This window comes from Ovis aries, chromosome Y (assembly GCF_016772045.2).
Source record: "Ovis aries strain OAR_USU_Benz2616 breed Rambouillet chromosome Y, ARS-UI_Ramb_v3.0, whole genome shotgun sequence".
NCBI lineage: Eukaryota > Metazoa > Chordata > Mammalia > Artiodactyla > Bovidae > Ovis > Ovis aries.
This window is the reverse complement of record NC_082741.1, coordinates 9,979,812-10,006,362: the sequence shown is the minus strand read 5'-3', so window position 1 is coordinate 10,006,362 and position 26,551 is coordinate 9,979,812. Positions and strand designations below refer to the sequence as shown.

The 26,551-nt window shown below is 43.1% G+C and overlaps 1 pseudogene; it reads left to right on the top strand.

Moving 5' to 3' along the window:
* The window catches only part of LOC132657160 (MYND-type zinc finger-containing chromatin reader ZMYND8-like), a 53,642-nt pseudogene that overhangs the window by 25,395 nt on the left and 1,696 nt on the right, over positions 1 to 26,551 (top strand).

Below are 26,551 nucleotides of genomic sequence, written 5' to 3'. Positions count from 1 at the left end.
GCCAGTCAGAATCCAAAAGAGACGTCAGAAAAAGACAAATCTGCTGACCCTTTGATTACTGAATTGATCCCCAGGATTTGGAGAAGACATTTACTGAAGCTACCTGGTATGGGCCACTTTGTTATGGCAACACTAGCAAACCAGTACATGCACTTTCTCTGGAAAATAAGCCGTCAGTTCCAAAACAGGCATCCTTTATTACTTTTTAAAAAATTTCTTCACTTTAATTGGAGGTTAATTACTTTACAATATTGTATTGGCCCTGTCATACATATATTTTTAGGGAATGGAAAATGCTAAAGAGCTCTTTTTCCCATCAACTGATAATCCTCATGGATACCTCATGCTCCCTAAGAGCTTTCACTGTCTCTTTAGAGATTCAGCTGGGCTAGAACGTACTCCTCTTTCATGGGTCAAGTTGATCTATTAGAGTGAGCATAATTCACAGGCAGTGGTAGATGAAAATAAGCACATCAGGAAGGCAGTCTGACCTCATTAAAAAGACACAGTCCTCTCCTTTTAAATCCGAGGAGGCGAATGGTAGTGACCAAGGCGTTGCTGCCCATTGCTGTAGTGAAATCACACAGTTGTGATGTCATGGTCACCATGACATCATGGTAAGGAGGGAGGTCTAGGCCTCCCTAAACCTCCCCTCACCAAGACTCTAGGGTGCAGTAGCCATGAGGCAGCCTACAGGATCTCAAGCCCTCTCAAACCATTGGAGCTGCCTGGGCCTGCCCCCCACACAGTTGGCCAGGTGGGCGTGTTGGTGTCACTTTGTCCACAGCAGAGTTTGTTGTCTATGGCCGCCACGCCTCTCTCCAGTCCTCTGGATTCCTGAGACCCCAAAGAGGCCACCATTCTAGCTTCCTAACTACATCTCTGGAAAATAAAAAAAGAAAACAGGAATACAATCCACTCCAGGCTGAAGGGCCCCCAACCCATGGAGAGGTACATGGTCCTCAACCCCAACAAGGGCCACTGTGGGCAGCAAAACCACAGCTCCAGGCAAGCTTAATATTAACACTTTCACCCATGCCAGGGACACATCCCCAGGATTGATAGAGTATAGACTTCAAGTCCTCTACCAGCTCGAGAAACTGTGCTAGCAAGACCTCTCCACCATCCATGTTAGCCACACCTGGAAGAGTCTCTACTGCAGCCCATCATGACCAAGGCATGCTCAAATGAGAATATTGGAGGTAACAGTACAGGTACAGTAGGCCTTGGAGAAGTTGAACAGCCAAAGTGAAACCAATAGATGCCTTTAATTCCAGTTTTGGAGAGAAAATGCTCATCTCCCAGATGATCAGATCAATAGGATTCAAATCACTAACAACACTCAGCTTAGCTAAAAGGAAGTGCAGGTTCCCTTTATGGAACTTAATTAATCTCAGTGCAGGCCTGCCTTCAGCCTCTCATTTCCATTCCTCAAATGTTGCCAGTCAGTCAGCAGGCAGCTCAAAATATGGACAATGGATGGGCACTCATGGAATTCAGTGAAGACTCTAAGAACAGAGAATCTTTCCCAGGCCAGGGACAGAAAATGCTACAGGTAGGTGATATGCTGGAGGAAGTTGGAAAGGAGAATGAAGGGGAGATTTCTGAGCTACGATCTGACTTCCTGAGGTGGTGGGAGCTGCTTCAGACATATCTGGAGGCCTTGGGGACTTATGGTCAAATTTAATAAAGAAAGGTGGCCACTGCCCTCCGAGCTTTTATGGTGTTAGTGCCTCAGCATATCAGACTCAATGGACGTGAGTCCGAATGAACTCTGGGAGTTGGTGATGGACAGGGAGGCCTGGCGTGCTGTGTTTCATGGGGCTGCAAAGAGTCAGACATGACTGAGTGACTGAACTGAACTGACCTGATGCCAGACTAGACTAAGTGCAGTATCACCAGTTAGAAATTCAGGACATATTTCTGTTTGCCTTTCTTTTCAGCATGAAGTAATGGGACTGGATGCCATGAGCTTAGTTTTTGAAGGTTGAGTTCTAAGCCAGCTTTTTCACTGGCTACTTTCACTTTCATCAGTACAGACTCTTCAGTTCCTCCTTGCTTTCTGACAAAGGGTGGTGTCATCTGCATAGCTGAAGTTGTCATATGAACATCTGAAATATGCAGGTATTTCTGGGGTTGTTGGAACTTCCTGGAGACTTGCTGTATCAGACTTGTTCCAACACCTTGAATACTTCATAGAGCTGGAGCCAGGACTCAGCTATAGTGGACGGTTCTCATAAGCATTATTCAGTTCAGTTGAGTCGCTCAGTCGTGACCAACTCTTTGTGACCTCATGGACTACAGCACACCAAGCTTCCCTGTTCCTCACCATCTCCCCTTAGCTTGCTCAGCCTTGTGTACATTGAGTCAGTGATGCCATCCAACCATCTCATCCTGTGTCATCCCCTTGTCCTCCTGCTTTCAGTCTTTCCCAGGGTTAACATCTTTTCCAGTGCGTCAGTTCTTCACATCAGGTAGCCACACTGTTGGAGCTTCAGCATCAGTCCGGCCAATGACTATTCAGGACTGATTTTCTTTAGGATTGACTGGCTGATCTTCTGGAAATTCAGGGGACTCTCAAGAGTCTTTTCCAACACCACAATTCAAAAGCGTCAACCCATTCTTTGGCTTTCAATTTCTTTATGGTCCAGTTCTCACACCCATCCATAACTATGGGAAAAGCCATAGCTTTGTTGGATGGACCCTTGTCAATAGATTAATGTCTCTGCTTTTTAATGTGCTCTCTGGGTTTGTCATAGGTTTTCTTCCAAGGAGCAAGTTCCTTGAATTCCATGGCTGCATTCAGAATCTGGAGTGATTTTGGAGTTGAGGAAAGTAAAGTCTGTCAGTATTTCCACTGTTTGCTTTTCTATTCAGCATAAAGTGATGGGACCAGATACCATGATCTTCGTTTTTTGAATGTTGAGTTCTAAGCCAGATTTTTCACTGTCCACTTTGACTTTCATCAGTACAGACTCTTCAGTTCCTCCTCGCTTTCTGAGAGGCGGTGGTGTCATCTGCATATCTGAGGTTGTCGTCTGCACATTTGAAATATGCATATCTGCATACCTGAGGTTGATGTTTCTCCCGGCTATCTTGATTTCAGCTTGAGCTTCATGGAATCCTACCTTTCCTTTGATGTACTCTGCGTAGAAGTTAAATAAGCAAAGTGGCAATAGACAGCCTTGACGCACTCCTTTCCTCCAGTTTGGGACCAGTCCATTGTTCCATGTCCGATTCTAACTGTTGATTCTTGACCTGCATAGAGATTTCTCAGTTGTTCTGTGTTGATGTTTCCTTAAACATTTTCCAGTTTGTTGTGATCCACACAGTCCGAGGCTCTAGCATACGCAGTGAAGCAGAACTGCATGTTTTTCTGATCCAGCGGTTGTTGGCAATATACTCTCTGGATCCTCTGCCTTTTCTACATCCCTCTTGATCATCTAGAAGTTCTTGCTTCACTTGCTGTTGAAGACTTGGAGACTGAGCATTCCTCTGCTAGTGTGTGAGATGAATGCTATTGTTGGTAGTCGGAACATTCTTTGACATGCCGTTTCTTTGGGATAGGAATGAAAACTGACCTTTTCCAATACTGTGGCCACTGCTGAGTTTTCCAAGTTTGCTGGCCTATGAGTACAGCACTTTCATAGCCTCATCATTTAGGATTTGTCATAGTTCCACCGGAATTCCATCACCTCCTCTAGCTTTGTTCATAGTGGTGGTTTCTAAGGCCCAACTGACTTCTTGCTCCAGGAAGTCTGGCTTTAGGTGAGTGAGCACACCATCGTGGTTATCTCAGTCATTTCAATAGTTCTTCTGTGTATTCTTGGCACCTCTTCTTAGTATTGTCTGCTTCCGTTAGGTCCATATTGTTTTTGTCCTTTATTGTGCCATTAGGTCCATATTGTTTTTGTCCTTTATTGTGCTCTTCTTTGCATGAAATGTTCCCTTGGTATGTCTAGTTTTCTCTAAGAGATCTCTATTCTTTCTCAGTCTATTGTTGTCCTCTGTTTCTTTGCATTGAATGCTTAGGAAGGCTATCTTCTCTCTCCTTGCTATGCCTCAGAACTCTGCATTCAGCTGGATGTATCTTTCCTTTTCTCCTTTGCTTTTTACTTTTCTTCTTCACTCAGCTATTTGAAAGGCCTTCTCAGACCACCATTTGCCTTTTTTGCAGTTCTTCTTGGGGATGGTTTTCATCATTTCCTCCCATACAGTGTTACAAACCTCTGTCTGTAGTTCCAAGCATATTTCACACCTAGTGACCTGTGGAACGCAGTGAGCCAGCCAGCAGTCTCCATCACAGCAGCAGGTGATGGGGCTGTAACTGCCACCCTACCTAATCCCAGGCCTTACCCTCTACTCTTTATTACTGATGTCATCATTTTATTTAATCCTCCAACCCCTTCCCCCGCAACTTGGGTACCATTCTAGGTTCGATGCATGAGACAGGGTGTTTGGGGCTGGTGCACTGGGATGACCTAGAGGGATGGAATGGGCAATGAGGTGGCAGGGTGGCTCAGAATGGGGAACATGCAACACCACTACAATATTGTAAAGTAATTAGCCTCCGATTAACAAAAAGTTATAAAAGGAAATCAGTCCTGCGTGTTCATTGGAAGGACTTGTGTTGAAGCTGAAACTCCAATACTTTGGCCACCTGATTCGAAGAGCTGACACATTAAAGAGACCGTGATGTTGGGGAAGATTGAAGACAGGATGAGAAGGGGACAACAGAGGATGAGATGGTTAGATGGCATCACCGACTCAATGCACATAAGTTTAGGTACACTCCAGGAGTTGGTGATGGACTGGGAGGCCTGGCGTTCTGTGGTTCATGGGTCTCAAAGAGTCAGACATGACTGAGCAACTGAACTGGACTGAAGTCTCTTATGTGTGAACCTTCAAGTTGGCAATTTTGAAAGACGTGAATGTTTGCATGTCTAATCATGTAAATTAGTTCACATCTCTTTTAAATGGCTTTTACTGGAGCATCTGTTAGAAAAGATGGAGCATTTGTATTTGTTTTTCTTAAGCAGACTTTCTCATGAATTTGAATTAACTTACTGGCAACCATCTGGGGGAGGCCAGGAGAGACCAGGCTTCCCACCCTTTGACTCAGCACATGACATTAACCCCATAGTGATAGCTGGAGCTTCCGAGCCCTATTTATTGGCAACAGGCACCCAGATGCACTTTGTAAGTCTTTCTGTCTCCTTACAGCTCCACAGAGCTACAAAATCTCCAGTGGCTGTACCAACAGTTCTCGGACATGAAACTTGGGTAAGTGCTGCTGACCTGGCCTGCACTGACAAAGGTTCTGGATAGGAACTTCTTGGCATGTCTAGAGTTGGGCCCAGATGTGAACTGAGTCAAAAGTAGGCTGGGGCTACTTACCACTCCTAGGGAGAACACAGCATCCTGGGGAGTCTAACCTGGAGAAACCGTGTATGAAGCAAGAGGTGGCAGGAACCCCTTTTCCTCTCTTCCAAATACCAACATCAGCAACAAATGCAACACAACAGCTGTGGTAGCTGCTCCTGCTTGTGAGCTGCGACCTGTTGTAAAATTGAACAGTAGTCTGAACAGTTTGATAATTGTCCTTTCAGCCTAAAGATCCATCCTGATGCCCTGTCTGACAGATTAGATCTGCTGCTGCTAAACACTTCAAGAAGGAAGTGTTATATATCTAAGTTGTTGTCCCAGCTCTGTTCATCTTAGCTGTGTGCCTCAGTTTCCTCATCTGCGAAATGGGTATTATAATAGTATTCACCTCCTTAAGATTAGAGTAAGGATTAAAAGAGTTCCTCTTTATAAAGTGTTTACAACTGTGCCTACCAATCACGGGTGCTGTATAAGTATTTGATAGAGAAAAAAGCCTATACAAATGGTAAATTTTGAAGTGAATTGAGTGGAAATTTTTCTGAGGATTTATGTGAGCACTTCCTGCAGAATCACCACAGGGCCCCATTGTCAGTATCCTCAGGACCTGACATTCATGATCGTGCTGACATTCATGGTCAGCAGGGTGGACGTCCATTTTACAGATGAAGACATTGGAGTATGGGAAAGCTTAGTGACTCTCTGCACTGGCTCACATGACCAGGGCATCCGCGACCCTGGGGTTCCCCCCGTTAGGATTCACCTTCTGACCTGGTGTGAACAATCCCATGGCCTGTGATGGGGATGAAGTTGGCATCCTCTTTCTCCCCGCCCCTGGCAGAGCTGACCATGCAGAGATGTGTCCGAGCCTCAAGCAGGAGCAGGACCAGCTCATTGCTGAGGTGAAGAAGCAACTGGAGCTGGAGAAGTGGCGGGCAGTGGATGAGACCGAGAAGTAGCAGAGGTGTGTCAACTGCAAGAAGGAGGCCATGTCCTACTGCTGCTGGAACACCAGCTGCTGTGACTACCCCTGCCAGCAGGCCCACTGGCCCGAGCACATGAAGTCTTGCACCCAGTCATGTAGGGCCTTAGGAGTGCCCCCTGGCCCAGACTGTGGTGGATGGGCCCTTGGCTCCCCCTGGACCGCAGAGCACTTGCCACACTTACTGACCACCAGTGACTCCTACATACATGAGAATAGCAGGCAGACACATAGCCAAGTCTCCAGGCACCATTGTCTCCACCCTCTGGTTTCCTTGGCAGCATTCACTTGTGTGAATGGAGCTTGTAATGATAGCCCAGATGACTTTAGTTTCATGTGGTTTGCTGTGGTTCTCTACTGGGGACAGTATTTGTTTCTGCCCCAACCAGTGTTGGCATTCCTTGGTTGAGAATCTGCCTGCAGTGCAGGAGACCTGGGTTCAATCCCTAGGTTGAGAAGATCCCATGAAGAAGGAAATGGCAACCCTTTCCAGCATTCTTGCCTGGAGAATCCCACAGGCAGAGGAGCCTGGCAGGCAGTAATTCATGGGGTTGCAAAGAATCAGACATGACTGAGTGACTAAGCAGACACACACACGCACACACACACACACACACACACACACACACACACACACACACACAAAATGCATCTTCTACCCCATTCTACAATGCACATTGTACAGTGCATAAGCCGTAGAGCTCATCTTGGACTCAAGGCTATAAACAATCACCAGTTCTTTTGTGAAGGATAAAGTGTTGATTTGGAACTAATCTGTCTTTAAAGTCTCTTTCTAATGAACAGCAAGCAGATCCCAGGCCAGGAAACTCTAGCTGGAAACAACATTTAGTTGGAATTTATTAATAATATGCATTATTAATATTTTATAGTTAGTGCCTATTTATGGCCAATATTAGATTTCTGTTTTTAGAAGTAAATGTATCCACTTCAAATAATTTATTTAAATACAAATAACATAAATAATGTGACAAGGGAATGTGTAAATAGATTGACACATTTTTCAAAGGTGGTAGATGAATGACCCAAGTTTGAGAAGCTCTAGGCTGGGGTTGGTAAGCTTTTTTTATAAAGACCCAGAAAATGAATGTTTTAGGATTTGTGGTCCATGTGGTCTGTCAAAACCTCTCAATTATGTTGTTACAGGGTGAAAGCAAGTGCATTGGGGTGAACAGTGGCCTAAAATTGGAAATTATGAAATTGGAACAGCCATACTGTTTGCTTCAGGAACATTCTTTTCTCTCCAGAATGATTTAATAAAACTTAAATCACAGTTTGTTAAAAATGAACATATCTTCACACACAGTCTGGAATTCCTGTGTCTGGGAAGGCTTTGATCCTACTATTCTGGGCCCTCGCTGTAACCTTGGTGGGGCTGTAGTCATCTCTTAACACGTGGTTTGCACAGAGCAGGGTTCCCTACAGTCCTGGGAGCTATTAGGCTCGGCTTATATGTGGCTTCCGTCCCCCTCTGCACTCAGCCACCACCCGTCAGCAGGACATAGACCCTGAGGTGAACACAGAAACACTGAATAAGTCATCCCAGGGCACCTCCTCCAATACTCAGGCAGCAACCCTTGGAAACCAGTGCCTTGAATGAGAAGGGGACACCAGCTGAGAAAAGCAAGGACAGTGGCCCAGTGAGGATCCATCCCACACACCTTGGGGCCAAGCAGAATCTCAGACCTGTACCCCTCCCAGCTCCATGGCGATTCCTATGGTGTGGGAGGTTGTCTGTCTTCAGGCTGCAGGTAGAGGTGACAGAGTCTCTGCAGGTCTTCTTCTCCCCAGGTGTGTGTTGAGGGCAAGTGTCCAATAGGACCTTCTGTGATGATGGAAATGTTCTACATCTCCTCTGCCCATTGTGGGGCCACCAACTGGCCTCTTTTGGCACTTGAACTGTGAGCCTTTGAACTGGGGCTAGTGTGACCAAGAACCTGGATTTCAGATGGTATTAAATTGATTTAATAAATTAATTTAAATACAATAGCCATGGGTGGCTGGTGACTGCCATATTGGACACAGAGATCGAATCTCTTATATTCTGAGGGTGTGGTATATGGATAGTATGCAGACATTATTTTAGAGGATGCATTGGTCATGTTTGACTTTTGTAGTCATTATGATTTTACTTCATGTGTGTTGGAAAAACATTAAGTCATCCCAGAAGTCAAACGTCTTTGACTTCATTGATACCATTGCCTAGGAAGAGGTTATTGTGAAATAAATCAATGTAATATGATATATAGACAGGATTCGCTATCCATGGATTTCTCACCTGTAGAGGCAACCAGCCAAATTTCCCTCTGTGGTTGAATCCATGAATGTGAAACCCTCAGATACAAAGGCACAGTTGTGTTCATCCTTCTAGGCCATTTTATAGAAGGAATTTGGATTTTAGTATCCTTGGGGGCTCCTGGAACCATTCCACCTTGGGTACTAGGGGATGGCCACACTTCCTTTTGAGATAAAGTAGAAATCCAGAGAAGCAGTAGGTAAGAGAGGGGGGAGTTGAGGAACAGTGTTCTTGAAGATGAGGCTCTATAGTTGAGTAAGGGGCCTCCCTAGTTTTGTGTCCAGGCAGACAGAGAAAAAAGGGGCACAGGGTTAAGGCCACCCTGGCTGGTCTGGCCTTCCCTCCCTGAGCATGCCAAGCAGGGGGCATGGCAGTGTCATTGAAGCCGTGTCCATGGATGCCTGGACCTCCCTGGGTTGGGCAGTGGGCAGGGGGGTAGGGGGGTTGAGGGGAGAGGGTGGCTCTGTTTCCCACAGTGCCTTGCCTCCATCTCTCTCTTTCTGTATTTCTAGACCCTTGACCTCTCTGGCTCCAGGGAGATGCCCTCTCCTTTCTCTTAGGCTCCAATCTAGGCTCTGGTATGTTGCCCCCTAATGGGTGAATGTGCTCTTATGTTTTGCCAGGGTAGAGGGGAGCCATGTCCTCAGGGAAAGCCTGAAGGTTTAAGGTCAGTGGTTTTCCAACTGTGGCACCCTAGGAATCATTCGGGGCACCCTGGGCCAGTCAGTAGAGGTGACAGATGGCTGGGCAAGCAGCTTTGTGGCATTTCTCCAAAGGGATCAGTATTTACCTTATTTGAATTTTTTTTTTTTTGAGTTTTGAATCAAAGAAGACAGATTCTTTGCTGACCTTGGGTGAGGTAGAAGATACATTTGGTTTGGGCAGTTCTTCTGCCCTCAGAAATGACTGTAGTGAATGAAACTGTGTGAAACTGTCCCTGAGGTCCCAGCACCCACATTCCTTGGAGGCCTTCAGAGGAAAAAAGCATTTCTAGGTAAGTGATCTTTCTGTAAAAATCTTTCCTCTCAAGGGATAACCTGGCAGCCTGTTTCGGGTGGCACTAACTTTTCTAGTTTTCATCTTCTGTGGAGTTTATGCTGTCTTCTTTCCTAGCCCAATGGGCTTTCCCTTGCATGCTCTCACACCAGTCTTAGGGCATTCCAAAACAGTTCATCCTCAGAATTCTGCGTTTTTCAGGGTCCTTCAGCTCCAGTATCTTTCCTTTCCCAGATCATTTTCTTCCGCTGAAAACCAAACTTTTTTTTCCCCCACTTCTGCATATTGAATACATGGAGGAAGAAAGGGTGTCCCTTGTTAGGGTGGCTGGAGGTTTCCCAGTGGCACTGGAACTGGGGTTTAGGTTCAGGAGACATGAAGGGAGAGTGGCATGAGCTGACTTTAGGAGGAATATGAATAGGAATAGGCATGGAATTATGATTGAATTGCCTGTCAATTCCCTTCTCACTCTCACTAGGGTCTTTGATTGCGTCTTGAGCACACGTTGATTTTGGAGCTGAGGCATCTTCCTCATCCCTTCTTCTAGCTTCTCTTTTTGACAAAGGCAGAGCAGACCTGAGACTTCAGCAGCAGCATAGCACCCACCTCAAGTTTCCTGCTACAGTTTGGTTTTCATTATGCTGATTTGTAGAGTCGCTGTCTGTGTGTGGCAGGTATTGTGCTTTCCTGCTTTTGGTGATGATTTGAGTTTCTGATTGCTTTAAGTGCAAAGTGACTTTATAAACATCAGCTGAGGCATACAAAGGGGGATTTTGGATGCTCAAAGCCACCGAGGTGGTTGACCTGGGGAAGGGTTCAAGTTGGGAAAACACTGCTGCAGGCAGGGAGCCCTGTTGAAGTTTTGGATTATCAAAGTGATGCCATCACATGGGAAGATGAGGATTGGTGGTGCTGTTGGGTTTGGAATCTGGTGGGACAAGGAGGCTTGCAAGTAGGAACGTGGTTGGGAGATACAGCATCTCCCAGTTGTGAGGTGCATGAATGTCACGGTCTTCATAGACAGGGACTGGGGGCTGGAGTTGACAAGAAGAGGGACACAGGGGACGCAAGTCTCAAGTGAAACAAGGATACTTTATTTGCAGAAATGCATGTTTATATATCGTCAAAAAAATGATTACTCAGCCATTAAAAAGAATGGAATTCCACCCGTTGCAACAAAATGGATCAGTTCAGTCGCTCAGTCGTATCCGACTCTTTGCAACCCCATGAATCGCAGCATGCCAAGGCTCCCTGTCCATCACCAACTCCCGGAGTCCACTCAGACTCACGTCCATTGAGTCAGTGATGCCATCCAGCCATCTCATCCTCTGTTGTCCCCTTCTCCTCCTGCCCCCAATCCCTGCCAGCATAAAAGTCTTTTTCAAAAGTCAACTCTTTGCATGAGGTGGCCAAAGTACTGGAGTTTCAGCTTCAGCATCATTCCTTTCAAAGAAATCCCAGGGCTGATCTCCTTCAGAATGGATTGATTGGCTCTCCTTGCAGTCCCAGGGACTCTCAAGAGTCTTCTCCAACACCACAGTTCAAAATGGATAGTCATTTAAATAAAAGGTCACTGAAGAGAGTCACTGAAGGGAATCCCAGCAGGTGCTCTTTTCCCATGATCTCAGTCCTGAGAACTGCATGCAGCCCTGCTCATTCCGGTTTTCCAGGAACTGATAAGGAACAGATAGTCCTTGAGAAATGGCACACAAAGCAAGAAAACATACTGGATCCCTTAAAGTTGAACATCCCCTGACAATTCCCCCTTTTTTTAGTTTCTCATAATTGGGGGTGACTGTGTAGGAAAGATAAGCATCTGAATGCAGAGTTCCAAAGAATAGCAAGAAGAGGTAAGAAAGCCTTCTTTAGCGATCAAGGCAAAGAAAGTGGAAGAGAACAGAATGGGAAAGACTAGAGATCTCTTCAAGAAAATTAGAGATGCCAAGGGAACATTTCTTGCAAAGATGGGCTCGATAAAGGACAGAAATTGTATGGACCTAACAGAAGCAGAAGATATTAAGAAGAGGTGGCAAAAAATACACAAAATAACTGTACAAAAAAGATCTTCCTGACCTGGATAATGATGATGATGTGATCACTCAATTAGAGCCAGACATCCTGGAATGTGAAGTCAAGTGGGCCTTAGAAAACATCACTACAAACAAAGCTAGTGGAGGTGATGGAATCCTATTGAGCTATATCAAATCCTAAAAAAACAATGCTGTGAAAGTGCTGCACTCAATATGCCAGCAAATTTGGAAAACTCAGTAGTGGCCACAGGACTGGAAAAGGTCAGTTTTCATTCCAATCCCAAAGAAAGGCAATGCCAAAGAATGCTCAAACTGCTGCACAATTGCACTTATCTCACACGCTAGTAAAGTAATGCTCAAAATTCTCCAAGACACGCTTCAGCAATACGTGAACCATGAACTCCCTGATGTTCAAGCTGGTTTTAGAAAAGGCAGAGGAACCAGAGATCAAAGTGCCAACATCCGCTGGATCATGGGAAAAGCAAGAGAATTCCAGAAAAACATCTATTTCTGCTTTATTGACGATTCCAAAGCCTTTGACTGTGTGGATCACAATAAACTGTGGAAAATTCTGAGAAAGATGGGAATACCAGACCACCTGACCTACCTCTTGAGAAATCTGTATGCAGGTCAGGAAGCAACACTTAGAACTGGACATGGAACAACAGACTGGTTCCAAATAGGAAAAGGAGTACATCAAGGCTGTATATTGTCACCCTGCTTGTTTAACTTCAATGCAGCATACATCATGAGAAACGCTGGGCTGGAAGAAGCACAAGCTGGAATTAGGATTGCTGGGAGAAATATCAATCACCTCAGATATGCAGATGACACCACCCTTATGGCAGAAAGGGAAGAGGAACTAAAGCGCCTCTTGATGAAAGTGAAAGTGGAGAGTGAAAAAGTTGGCTTAAAGCTCAACATTCAGGAAACAAAGATCATGGCATCCGGTCCCATCACTTCATGGGAAATAGATGGCGAAACAGTGGAAACAGTGTCAGACTTTATTTCTTGTGCTCCAAAATCACTGCAGATGGTGACTGCAGCCATGAAATTAAAAAATGCTTACCCCTTGGAAGAAAAGTTATGACCAACCTAGATAGCATATTCAAAAGCAGAGACATTACTTTGCTGACTAAGGCCCGTCTAGTTAAGACGATGGTTTTTCCAGTAGTCGTGTACGGATGTGAGAGTTGGACTGTGAAGATGGCACAGTGCTGAAGAATTGATGCGTTTGAACTGTGGTGTTGGAGAAGACTCTTGAGAGTGCCTGGGACTGCAAGGAGATCCAACCAGTCCATTCTGAAGGAGATCAGCCCTGGAATTTCTTTAGAAGGAATGATGCTGAAGCTGAAACTCCAGTACTTTGGCCACCTCATGCGAAGAGTTGCCTCACTGGAAAAGACTTATGCTGGCAGGAATTGGGGGCAGGAGGAGAAGGGGACATCAGAGGATGAGATGGCTGGATGGCATCACTGACTCGATGGACGTGAGTCTGAGTGGACTCCGGGAGTTGGTGATGTACAGGGAGGCCTGGCGTGCAGCAATTCATGTGGTCGCAAAGAGTCGGACACGGCTGAGTGACTGAACTGAACTGACCTGTAGATACTTTCGTGAAAAAGGCCCTGACCAATTGAGTTTGTTTAGTTTGAATAATTTTAGTTGAAAGGCATCAGTATAGTGCAACTATAATCACCAGGATAATTATCAGCGTTATAGCTCCAGATAAAATACTATATATAATTCTTTGAAACCATCTTCTGGGTCTAGCCCAGATAATTGATCAGCTAGCTGTTTGGCTAAGGTTTCCAAATTGTTGGAAGAGGGTAGACTCTTAGAGAAAGTTTCAAAGATTTTCATTTGCAAAAAGTGTACTTCTAAGGAAGGATTATTATGTATATCTTGTAAATGAAATTTGATTTGTTCCTAATTATAAGCACTGTGGTTGAACCCAACAGGAACAATGGAAAATTGTCTAGAATTCCAATGACGTTTTAATAATACTTGTTTTTATAAATCTATTAATTGATCTCCGACCCATTGGATGGCTGTTTCTAATTTCTTTATTTTACCCTGAACTTTCTCATCTATCGGAGCCTGGGTGGCCCACATAGGATGAGCATCTTTAGTCCAATTTTTAATAAAATTTTGTGTTTGAAATGAAGTTTGTAAAGCGACCTCTGCAATAGCAGCAGTGGTGCAAATGGCTGTTAGTCCCCAAATGCCAAGAATTTACCATCCAATGAATTGCTTATATCGTCAGAGTAATTTATTGAGTAACTGGGAGGCAGGCCCTTCCATGGGACCTTCTTCCCAGGGTCGTTGGAGATCCACTGGCAACCACAGACTATGTTGAGATCGAAGAATCAAAAGGGATTTGTTTTTTAGAGAAATAGAGGAATTAAGGCAAGTAAACAATTTGCAATCTGTACAAGTCACAGACCGTAAAGTCTTATTAAATTGTAAGTTTCCTATGGCTATAACAAAAGGAAGGGGAACACAAGCTTGTATAAAATATGAATGATTATAACGGAAGGAATAGTTACTATGACTAGGACTGGTCTCTGTGAAATATCCAGTCCAAGTTCCAAGTTTTTCAGTACTTGCAACAAGTTTCCAGGTGTCCCATTGGTTAGGCCCAATTCATTTATTGAGGACAATTTGAGGGCAAGGAGGTGCCATTCCGCTATCAAGCCAGCCAAGGAGTCCTTTGTCATGGAAGTGTTCCATTGAACTGTTGGTAATCTTCCATGTTACTTAAGTAACATAATCACACATAGTACTATTAATATCATCTGAGCAGTTAGATAGCCACATACCATGGAGTCGCCAATCAACAATGGTGTAATTGGCCACAAACATTAATTTTCCTGATTTAGCTTGACATCTACCCCAATAGACAGGAGTATATTTAAAGTCCTTATAAGTAAACCTCTTAAGTTCCAACTTTTCTCTTTTTCTTGGAGTTTTGGTAGTGTTGACGTGGTTTGCATAAAAGGACAGGGCAGTAAACAGTCCAAGCAATGTGTGGAAGTTATTTTTTGGAGGCAAGACAAAAGCCCACGTTTGTCGACTAACATTAATACATAATTCTGCTGGGTCCATGCATAAAGGAAGGATTTTATAGCCTAGAAAAATGTTAATTAGTCTTCCTTCTTCCTCAGGATGAGAGGGCCCCTCCAAGCTCCAAGGAGGAGGCATATATACTGAGTCATTAGTGGCTATGATCGGTCCTATATCTGTCCATTCTACAACCTGCGATAAAGGGGGGTTAGGTGTATAAGCCCAATAAGTGTGATTAATCAAGTCAGCCTGAGCAGGGGAAGCAAAAGCAAGCATAGTGACAAAAATATTCTCAGGATTCCATGGCATTTCCTGTTGAGAAATCAGATTTTCGGCTTAATTAGTAAGTAGGGAGATCATGAGTGTAGCGTTTCTTGGAAATCTTTACAGCTGTCATGGCTTGTACTGGAAACACCTCCTCCCAGGGATTTTGCCTTTTCCTCTGTGCCTTGAACATTGGTGGCTCCCCGGGGGTGGATCTTCCAAAGAGGGAGCCAACTGACTTGGTTGGATCCATCTGGAGAAATACAAGCATACCCCTTTCCCTGTAATATTAATTTTCCAGATTTCCATGATTTAGTCAGCCCATCTTACTACCAAATGGGTAGAGGAAGAGAAGGGTCCTTCAGTTTCTTGAAATGTTTTTCTGCTTTTGTCAAAATATCCCCTTGTGGTAAATTTAAAAAATTTAAAACAAACAAAGCTTTATTAACAGTAGTTATAGGATTAGAGAATATATTGCATTGGAATCTAGTAAATCCTGCTCTGGATAAGGAAGATTCTAATGTTCCTGTATATTTCCCCTTTTTAATTTTTTTTTTATTTGTAGTTTCAGTATATGATGTGCTCGTTCAACAATGTCTTGTATTGTGGATTATAAGGAATGTTTGTAATAGGTTTACTAGAAAATGATTGGAGGAGTAGTTTGAATTATCTAGAAATACAGGCAGGGCCATTGTCTGTTTTAAAAGAATTAAGTGTTTTCACTATAGCAAAAGAAGCTAACAGGTGGGTTATAACATGTTGTGTAACCCTTGAAGAGGCGTGGCCCATATAAAAGAGGAATTTGTATCGACTGAGACATGTAAGAAGGAAAAGGGAGAAAATTCAGGACAATGAGTTACATCCACTTGCCATAGTTTATTAGGTTGTAATCTTTGAGGGCTAATACCTTATTTAATAATTCAAAGACATAAAGGCCTACAACGAAGGCAATTATTAATGACATTTTTTAGCATGGCAGTATGGAATGTTCCAAATTTGGTGTAATGAACCAGCATTATTGTGTAATAGAGCATGTTGCTTTGCAGGAGTAGTAGTAAAAGAGACAAGTGTATCAGCTTGTTCATTGTCGTAAGACATAGGGCCAGGAAGACAAGAATGTGCGTGAAAATGGGTAATATAAATGGGGGAAGTGTGGTTTTTAATAAGAGATTGTAGTCTGAGAAAAAGTTGTTGAATAATAGACTGATTGGAATTTGTGTATTTTATAAATTTTATGAATTTTATCTATCATAATACAAAAACTGAATATAAAGAATCAGAAACTATGTTAATAAGTTCAGGATGTAGGTGAATAACCTGGATGAGAGTATATAACTTATTTTGTTGGGCAGAGTGAGATTTAAGTATTAAAAAACTTTATATTCTTTGAGAGACCATAACAAGGCTTTAACATTTTTTGTCCCATCTATGTAAAAAACATCAGCTTGAGGAATAGGTTGTGATGTGACAATGTGAGAGATAGTAAATTTAGTGTTTTGGGGGAAGTTTCAAAGTTTGTTCCAAGGATAAGGAAATGAAAAATTTTCGAACTGTTTTAAAAAGGCTATTTGGAAGTCAGTAGAAGTTTGTATTTCACATTGAGGTTTACTATAATTTTATGAGGATCAGAGCCAATTAGAGCTCTAGTTTTGTTTTTATTGTTGATAATTATTAGAGCAATCAAATCAAGATAGGGTGTAAGTGACCTTTCTCTCTAAAACTGGGTATATATCCATTTCATTGGGTGTTTTTGTAGGGCAAGAAGTCTTGTAGGGGAATGGAGAGAGGGGAGTATGAATAACTCTAGAGGTAAGAAAGTGAAGTCACTTGGTCGTGTCCGACTCTTTGAGACCTCATGGACTGTAGCCCACCAGGCTCCTCCATTCGTGGAATTTTCTAGGGAAGAGTACTGGAGTGGGTTGCCATTGCCTTCTCCCAAAACAAAGACACTGCAAATAGCAGAGGATAAGAAATTGTTTTTGCAATTTATTTTGTACTAAGCAGAGTTTTTTCTCGTGTCTCTTAGGAGAGTGAACGAGGGCTATTTAAATCAGGATCTCCTTTTAAAGTGTTAAATAAGTCAGCTCTTAACTTGTAATGTCCAAAGAAGTTCTAATCCAGTTTATATCGCCTAAAAGTTTTTGAAAATCATTTAAGGTTGATAACTTATCAACACGAATCTGTCAGTTGGGGAGTGATCTGTTTTCTATTAACAATAAATCTCAGGTAATGGTAAGGTGTAGAGGTTTGAATCGTTTTAGGGGCAATGGTTAATCTATACTCTTTTAAGTATTGTTGAGCTACGTCAAACATCTGTTGAGTTTTTAAAATAGAAGGAGCTGAAAACAATACATCATCTATATGCTGAATAACAAGAAGGTTAGGAAATTGCTTATTCACAGGTTTAAGAGCTTTGGTTACATAATATTGACACATGGTGAGAGAATTCATCATTTTTTGAGGCAATATAGTCTATTGTTATCGTTTGCAAGGCATGATATGTTTAGGATAAGGGCGAAAGCAAATCTCTCTCAGTCTAGAGGATTTAATGGTATAGTGAAAAAGCAATCTTGTAAATCTATACTAATAATATGTCAGTTTTGAGGAATAGTGGTAGGTGATGAAATTTTTGGTTATAACGTACCTATAGGTTTTATGGATGTATTAACCTTTTGAAGGTCTGTTAAAAGACACCATTTGTTAGACTTCTTTAAATCACAAAAATGGGAGAATTTTAAGGGGAACAGAATTTTTAAATATGTTTTTTAATTTGAATTGTGTATCTATAAGTTTTTTGGTAGCCTTTAATTTTTCTTTTGTAAGGGGACACCGCCCTGTCCAAATAGGCTCATCATTTTTTCAAATTATTATAATAATTGTATAATTTATTAAATGAGCAGTGGCCCCTAGGAAAAGTGTGGAATATATATTTGAGTTTGTCATTGTGTAAGTAAATTTCTTTCTATTAAATTAAGGGGTGTATCAATCACAAAAGGTTGTAATGTTGTAGGCTGGCCTTTTGCCTCTCATATGGATATATTTGGACACTTTGGTAAACCTCTTGTACTTTGGTTTGAGATAGTTTTGCATTTTGGCAAGAAATTTTTTGTAAAGGCCAAGATTTGGGTCATAAATATTTGGAAATACTGGTAGTATCAGAGCTAGTATCAAGAAGACCAGAAAGTCTTTTGTCATTAATCTTGTTATTTATATTTGGTCGTGTATATTTAGATATTATTGATGTTCATAAAGATTGTTTTTATCTGTATTACCAAATCCACCCGTCTGTATATCATTAGAGGAGTTAGTAGAAATGCAATGTAAAAGAAGTAATTGAGCAATTTTGTCCCCCTTTTTGAATTGTCATAGTATCTGAGATGACACAATAATTTGAATTTTTTTCATATAATCTGAAACAATTATTTTAGGATGAATAGTAATTTTCTTAGAAGTCAGACTAGATCAGCCAAGTATACGGCTGAAGATTTGTGGGGGTAAGGGTCTATAAAGTCTGGTAGGTATTTTATTTTATTTTTATTTTTTTAATTTTTTTTTTACTTTACAATACTGTATTGCATTTGCCATACATTGACATGAATCCACCACAGGTGTACATGAGTTCCCAACTCTGAACCCCCCTCCCACCACCCTCCTCATATCATCTCTCTGGGTTATCCCCGTGCACCAGCCCTAAGCATCCTGTATCCTGTATCGAACCTAGACTAGCGATTCGTTTCTTACCTGATAGTATACATGTTTCAATGCCATTCTCCCAAATCATCCCACCCTCTCCCTCTCCCTCAGAGTCCAAAAGTCTGTTCTTTACATCTGTGTCTCTTTTGCTGTCTCACATACAGGGTTATCATTACCATCTTTCTAAATTCCATATATATGTGTTAGTATACTGTATTGGTGTTTTTTTTTTTTTTCTGGCTTACTTCACTCTGTATAATCAGCTCCAGTTTCATCTACCTCATCAGAGCTGATTCAGATGTATTCTTTTTAATGGCTGAGTAATACTCTATTGTGTATATGTACCACAGCTTTCTTATCCATTCATCTGCTGATGGACATCTAGGTTGCTTCCATGTCCTGCCTGTTATAAACAGTGCTGCGATGAACACTGGGGTATACATGTCTCTTTCAATTCTGGTTTCCTCGGTGTGTATGCCCAGCAGTGGGATTTCTGGGTCATAAGGCAGTTCTATTTCTAGTTTTTTAAGGAATCTCCACACTGTTCTCCATAGTGGCTGTACCAGTTTGCATTCCCACCAACAGTGTAAGAGGGTTCCCTTTTCTCCACACCCTCTCCAGCATTTATTGCTTGTGGACTTTTGGATCACAGCCATTCTGACTGGTGTGAAATGATACCTCATTGTGGTCTTGATTTGCATTTCTCTGATAATGAGTGATGTTGAGCATCTTTTCATGTTTTTGTTAGCCATCCATTTGTCTTCTTTGGAGAAATGTCTATTTAGCTCTTTGGCCCATTTTTTGATTGGGTCATTTATTTTTCTGTACTTGAGCTGCATAAGTTGCTTGTATGTTTTTGAGATTAATTGTTTGTCAGTTGCTTAATTTGCTATTATTTTCTCCCATTCTGAAGGCCGGTAGATATTTTACAAGGGACTGTTTGAAGAAAAAGAAGAACATCATTTAGGGCTGGTATATCAATGGCAGCACTACCGGATGTTGAAGGTTTGAGGGAAAAGATGGAGTTTGTCCCTGGTTTTTGTTGATGGGGACCTGGGGAGTCCCCATCTTTGACTTTTTCAAAATAGGGTTCCTTTCAACATCATATTTCGATTGACATTTTTTAGCCCAATATATCTCTTTATGACATTGCAGGCAGAGTCTTGGAGGTTTTGTAGTAGTTATAATGTGTGTGTGTATGTGTGTGTGTGTGTTAGGGCAATTTTTTTTAATGGCTCTTATTCCCACAAACAAAACTTCTTTCATTTTCCTTTTCAAAGACAGTAGCCACTGTTTTAGCTAACATTTGTATTTTTTGAGTTTCTGATCCTAAGCTGTGACAAGCCTACAAATAATCAATAACATTTCTGGTCTCACTAATCAGAGCGATGGCTCTCTGACATTTTTGATTTTCATTTTTATATGCAAGCTTTTTTTTTTAATTGCACTCTGGCCTCTTCTGACAACACTACGGGAGATAGCAATTCTCAGTCCAGCTAAAAAATCAGCATAGGCTTTATTAGGCCCTTGTAATATCTCTGTGTAGCTACCTTTAGGTTTCTCTTGAGGAGTAATTTGATCCCAAGCTTCAAGGGCAAATTTTTTTCAATTGTTCATGTAACAACGGAGCCATTGTATCTGTCTTCACTGAATCAAATTGTCCTGTACTGGTTAGCATTTTAAAAGTAATTTGGTTTGGGGGAGCGCCAGCTCAAATATTAGAATTGTCATGATCTCGGGCCATATCATGAAACCAGATTAACTATTGAAGATTATTTTTTTGGTTTAAGAAGAGCTTTTATCAAAATTGGCCAATCATAAGGAATAACATTTTCAATAGAAGATGTCATAGCATTGAGAAGTTTTTTGTTTGTTTGTTTGTTTGTTTGTTTTTAGTAAAAGGTGAATGAGGGCCTTAAAAGTTATAGACTTTTTCATCTGTGACATGTGAGAAAAATCAATGTCTTCGTATTGAAGTATTTGTTGTCCTTGAACATTAACTTTTTTTTTATCACAGGAAATGCAAAAAGATCATAAGCCTCAGAGACTTGAGATTGTAAAGCCAGTAAATCAGAAAGTCTTCGTTGTGAAGGAGAATGAGCGTATCGTCTGTTTTCATAAATATGAGTGCTTGTTAGGGGCTTATCACTGTCATCCAAAAAAAAGTATTGGTGGCTTTAATGTCACAGACAGCATCAGAAGAATCATCATCAGATACATCTTGTCCTTGAATCGAGGGGACCTGTGGTTTCGTGTCCATTACAAGAGGAGGAGGAGCTCTTGGGACAGCTGGAGCAGGGATAGTGGGAAAGTTTTGAAACATTTTATGTTGTTTCAATCCGGCCTTTTGTAAAGTCTTATCATCTAATTTATATTTGTATAATAAAATACAAATTGTATAGTGATATACAAATATGCGCTTGTTGACAAATATCACAGGGGCTAGAATTGCCTTGAAATGGCAAGAACACAGCCTTAATGAGGGCCCACAGGTGCGAAAAATCTATTGGAATATTTTCTCTCCATCTGTGGCTTGTTTAACATTTTTTTTAATTGAGTTCCAAATTTCTAAATCGAAACTGTCTTCATCAGGGAACCAGGGATTATATTCAACCACTGTTTGGAGACAAGCCTGTATTTGCTGATGTGAAACCAAAAGTCCTTGAACCTTAAATAAATATTGAAGTAAAGTGGAAAAGTGGTGGGGCTTTCCAGCCATTTGTCACATAATCCTGCACTTACCGACCTCCATAGGTCCCAATTGTCACTCCGTCTGCTTGCCAAGGGCATTCCCCAGGTCCCTGTTTGGGGGCCAGTTGTGAAGGTCTTCATAGTCCAGGACCTGGGGACTGGAGTTGATGAGAAGAAGGACGCAGGAGACCCCAGTCTCGAGTGAAACAAGGGTACTTTATTTGTAGAAACTCATGCTTCTATATCTTCAATAAAATGATTACTCAGCCATTAAAAATGAAATTCCACTCGTTGCAACAAAATGGATAGTCCTTTAAGTAAAAGGTCACTGAAGGAAGTCACTGACAGGAGTCACTGAAGGGAATCTAAGCAGGAGCTCTTTCCCATGATCGCAGTCCTGAGAACTGTGTGCAGCTCTGCTCATTCCAGTTTTCCAGGAATGGATAAGAAACAGAGAGTCCTTGAGAAATGGCACACAAAGTAAGAAAACATATTGGCTCCCTTAAAGTTAAACATCCCCTGACAGATGGCAGGTGTTTCCTGGCCCAGGAGTTGGTGGACCACACAGTCTTTATCAGAACTGCCGTTGTCAGTTGAAAGCAGCCACAGATGGCACATAAACAGATGCTCCTGTGCTACAGTGAACTTGCACTTGGAAAAGCAGGCATTGGGCTGCATTTGGCCTGTGGGCCATCATTACTTCACCCCCAGCCTGAAGCACCATGGTGTGCAAGGGAATAGAAAGGGAGGGTGGAGAGAGCAGGTAGGGATCTAGAGTTGCTGGTGAATTGGTGCAGAGGGTGGAGTGGGGAGAAGAACATCCCAAGGAACCTGATGACTGGGGTGGGGGCCACCGGGGAGGGAAAGATCCTGAATTGTCAGCATTTATTAGGGAGTGCTTCAGTGTTACTCTAGAGTGTGAGCTGAGCTGGAGGTCCCTCGAGGCCTGACCAGGACTGTGAACTCAAGCCTTTTCATTTTCCCCCTGTTTACACTCCACAGCCATCTGGCTGAAGGGTTGTGTCAAAGAAGACAGACCAGCTCATTTTCTGATTCCTCATATGCCTCATGGCTTCTGTTAGTGCTCAGTGCTTGCTGACAGTGTAGGTGGAAGCTGGAGGAAAGTGGACTGTACAAACATGGAGGTTCCTGTGCTCTTTATCAGATTCTGGAACCAGGCTGGTTAAGATGAAGGTCTAGTTGAGAGGGAGAAAGGTTAAATAGGAGCTTCCTTGGGGTGGGCATGAGCCTCTCCTGTTCCCTTGTCTCTTCATTTTAAAATTTTAAAGTGATACATGCATGTCGAGTTGACCCGTGAACAACATGGGTTAGAACTGTGCAGGTTGACATCTGTGTGGATTTTTTTTTTCTTCGTAATGAATACAGTTCTACACAGTCTGTAGCTGGTTGAATCTGTGGATATGGCTATGGAGGGCTGACCATGAGACTTAAGTTTGCATGGAATCTGGTATCCATGGTGGGTCCTGGGATGAACCCCCTGTTCCATCCCTGATGGGATGACTGTAGTCAGAGAAAATAAAATCATACACAGAAAAACTATCCCTCGTCCCAGTCTCCATGGTTATCACTTTGCATCTGGTACTTATTTATAAATAATGTGTTTCCCCATATCTCTGTTTCTCGACTCTACCTAGACATTGCTTGTTGACTTCTGGCTTTAGTAGATGAGAATCCGGGGTACTTATCACTTCTCTTCTCCCCTCTCTCCCAGACCACTCTGTCACTGTTTGACATGCTCTTTGGGCTTCCTTGGTCCAAGATAACACTGATTCCTTAGTCCTTGTTCTCCCAGCTGGAGGAAACTGTCTCTGGATCCCACTCTTGGTGCTCCATCTCCTCCCTCATCTCTCCTCCACTGTCATATTCAGACTTTTCCATCTTGCTGCTCTGATTCCCCATCATCAAGGTGGAGAACATGTGCATTCTATTCTATAACTGCAGTTGGTCCTTCTCAGTTCTGGCTGTTGGCTGAGTCATAAATGTTGGCAGGTGACCATCTGTGTTTCCATCATTATGGTCATGCTGTTTGTCGCAGAGTCAACTAGGGCACTGTGATTATATTTCCATCTCTGTATAGCCTTACTTTTCCTTGGAGGTATTTTCTCCCCCCTTACCCCATATCATATCTTCAATAACCTCCCTGCCAAATTCTTCCCCATGACAGATGTTTTATTGAGACACGTTTCCTGTCACACATTTTGGGCTCTTCCATTTCAAATAATTATGTGTTTGTGTCCTACCATCATGGCTTAGGAGCGGTCCACTGAAATCTCACCTGTGGCTCCTCCCTGAACTCTTCTCACTACATGCACCTCCATCACACTCTCTTTCCTGATCTGCCGTCAGCCTTGGCAGTAGATTCATGATTACACTTGCCCGAAATAATCTGGGTTCCTTCGATGGAGCCTTGCCACCTAAGTGGTGGAGCCAGCACTTCCCATTTCCCCGGATGTATTAAGCTCTCAGCAGAGCCAGTGGTTATGAGAGAAATTTGCTTTCAAAATTCTGGGAATTTGTGGCTTCACAAAGTTGATTTTATGTCATTGTAACCTAAATAGAATATTGACAAGTAGAGACATTACTATGCCAACAAAGATCCGTCTAGTCAAGGCTATGGTTTTTCCTGTGGTGATGTATGAATGTGAGAGTTGGACTGTGAAGAAAGCTGAGTGCTAAAGAATTGATACTTTTGAACTGTGGTGTTGGAGAAGACTCTTGAGAGTGCCTTGGGCTGCAAGGAGATCCAACCAGTCCATTCTGAAGGAGATCAGCCCTGGGATTTCTTTGGAAGGAACGGAGCTAAACCTGAAACTCCAGTACTTTGGCCACCTCATGTGAAGGGTTGACTCATTGGAAAAGACTGATATTTGGGGCAGGAGGAGAAGGGGACGACAGAGGATGACATGGCTGGCTGGAATCACTGACTTGATGGACATGAGTCTGGGTGAACTCCAGGAGTTGGTGATGGACAGGGAGGCCTGGCGTGCTGCGATTCGTGGGGTCACAGAGAATCGGACATAACTGAGTGACTGAACTGAACTGAACTGATGCCTTATTTCCACCTGTAATCTTGTGCAGTGTCCAGTGATCTTGTTCATGGTTTAGTATGCATTTTAAAAAGTGTTAGTCCTCTTTGAATGCCTTAAGTTGGAAAATGGTGACATTGATCCACCAGTTCTCCAGTGCTAAGATCAGCAGCCTATTGGAGACCAGGATAGCAAGCTGGTGGGGTTGCACATACTCAAGCTGTCTTCAGACTGTAGCTCTCTGCCAGTCTCTGAAGGTGCTGTGCTATCTCTTCAGTTAGCAACAGGTGTGACAAAGAACATGCCTCTGCCCCAAGCACCATGGATGACCCGCCTCAACCAATCTACCCAGCCCAGAAGTATAAGTATAAGTATGAACCCACCTCATGGCAGCCAACAGGGAACTTTTCCCAGCAGCCAAAGAGCTCGCCTTGTGTGTGTGTGTGTTTTCTTCGTGGGTGTGTCTTTTCCTGAGTGATGGGTCTTGGCTTTGCCTGGTTTCTTCCTCGCTGTGCCTCTCATGGCCACTGGAAACTGCAGTAGAAAATGAGAGAGTGAGGATGGATGGTCTGGTTTCTCTCTCTCTCTCTGCCTCTCTCTCTCTCTGTCTCTCTCTCTCTCTCTCTTTCTCTCTCTCTCTCTCTGTCTCTCTCTCTCTCTGTCTCTCTCTCTCTCTGTCTCTCTCTCTCTCTCTCTTTCTCTCTCTCTCTCTCTGTCTCTCTCTCTCTGTCTCTCTCTCTCTCTGTCTCTCTCTGTCTCTCTCTCTGTCTCTCTGTCCCTCTCTCTCTCTCTCTCTCTCTCTCTCTCTCTCTCTCTCTCTCTCTCTCTCTCTCTCTCTCTCTCTCTCTCTCTCTGTCTCTCTCGACCACGCTCAGCAGTTCATGGGATCTTAGTTCCCCACACATAATTTGAACCTATAAACCTGCACCCTTGACAGTGGAAGCACCAAATCCTAACCAGGACTTGCACCTGGTGGAAAGCACCAAGTCCAAACCAGCACCAATTCCCCTAACCAGGGAATTCCTGATCTGGCTTCTTGAAGGAGCTCCATCCTTGCTCTTTACATGATGTGCCCTGGAGTAACACCCATTGTCCTCCACAGTGACTGGCTGAACCAGTCAGCGTGCCCTGTCCTGTCCATGGGAGAGGTCAGGCTCTTCAGTTACTCAGGTGGCCAGCCTGGCTCTGGGATGTGGCTTCTGTGCTAAGCAAGCTAAGCCCTGCTGCCTAGCTGGTCTCTCTGCCTTCAACAGAACTGGGGAGACTGAATGTAACTTCACTGCATTTTTGTCAGAGTTTCCGTGTCGTGATGACCAGCTGCATCACTGACCTTCCAGAGGACTAACAGTGTAGGTGTCATGAGTAGGGAAGAATGTGTAAGAAGAGGTGGACAAGAACCATAAGAGAGCTTGACCACGGACCCCAGCTCTGCCCTCCACAATAACACCTGCTTTGGGTCCCAGATGGAAGTGATGAGGAAGCGTTCTCTCCTGAGTGAATATATAACTTGGGAGGTCCTTATCACTGTCTTTGCTTCTTCTCTTCCAGAACCGGAGCTCAGGAAATCACCATGCCTGCCTATCACTAGGTGATGATAAGAGTAGTCACCCTTCTAGGTGATGGTCTGGTCCCTTCCTGCCTCACTCTGATCCTGTCTCTAAGCTTCACAGTTCAGTCAGTTCAGTTCAGTTCAGTTCAGTCGCTCAGACATGTCCGACTGTCTGTGACCCCATGAATCGCAGCACGCCAGGCCTCCCTGTCCATCACCAACTCCCGGAGTTCAGTCAGACTCACGTCCATCGAGTCAGTGATGCCATCCAGCCATCTCATCCTCGGTCTTCCCCTTCTTCTCCTGCCCCCAATCCCTCCCATCATCAGAGTCTTTTCCAGTGAGTCAACCCTTCGCATGAGGTGGCGAAAGGACTGGAGTTTCAGCTTTAGCATCATTGCCTCCAGAGAAATCCCACAGCTGATCTCCTTTAAAATGGACTGGTTGGATCTCCTTGCAGTCCAAGGCACTCTCAGGAGTCTCCTCCAACACCACAGTTTAAAAGCATCAATTCGTTGGCACTAGCTTTCTTCATAGTTC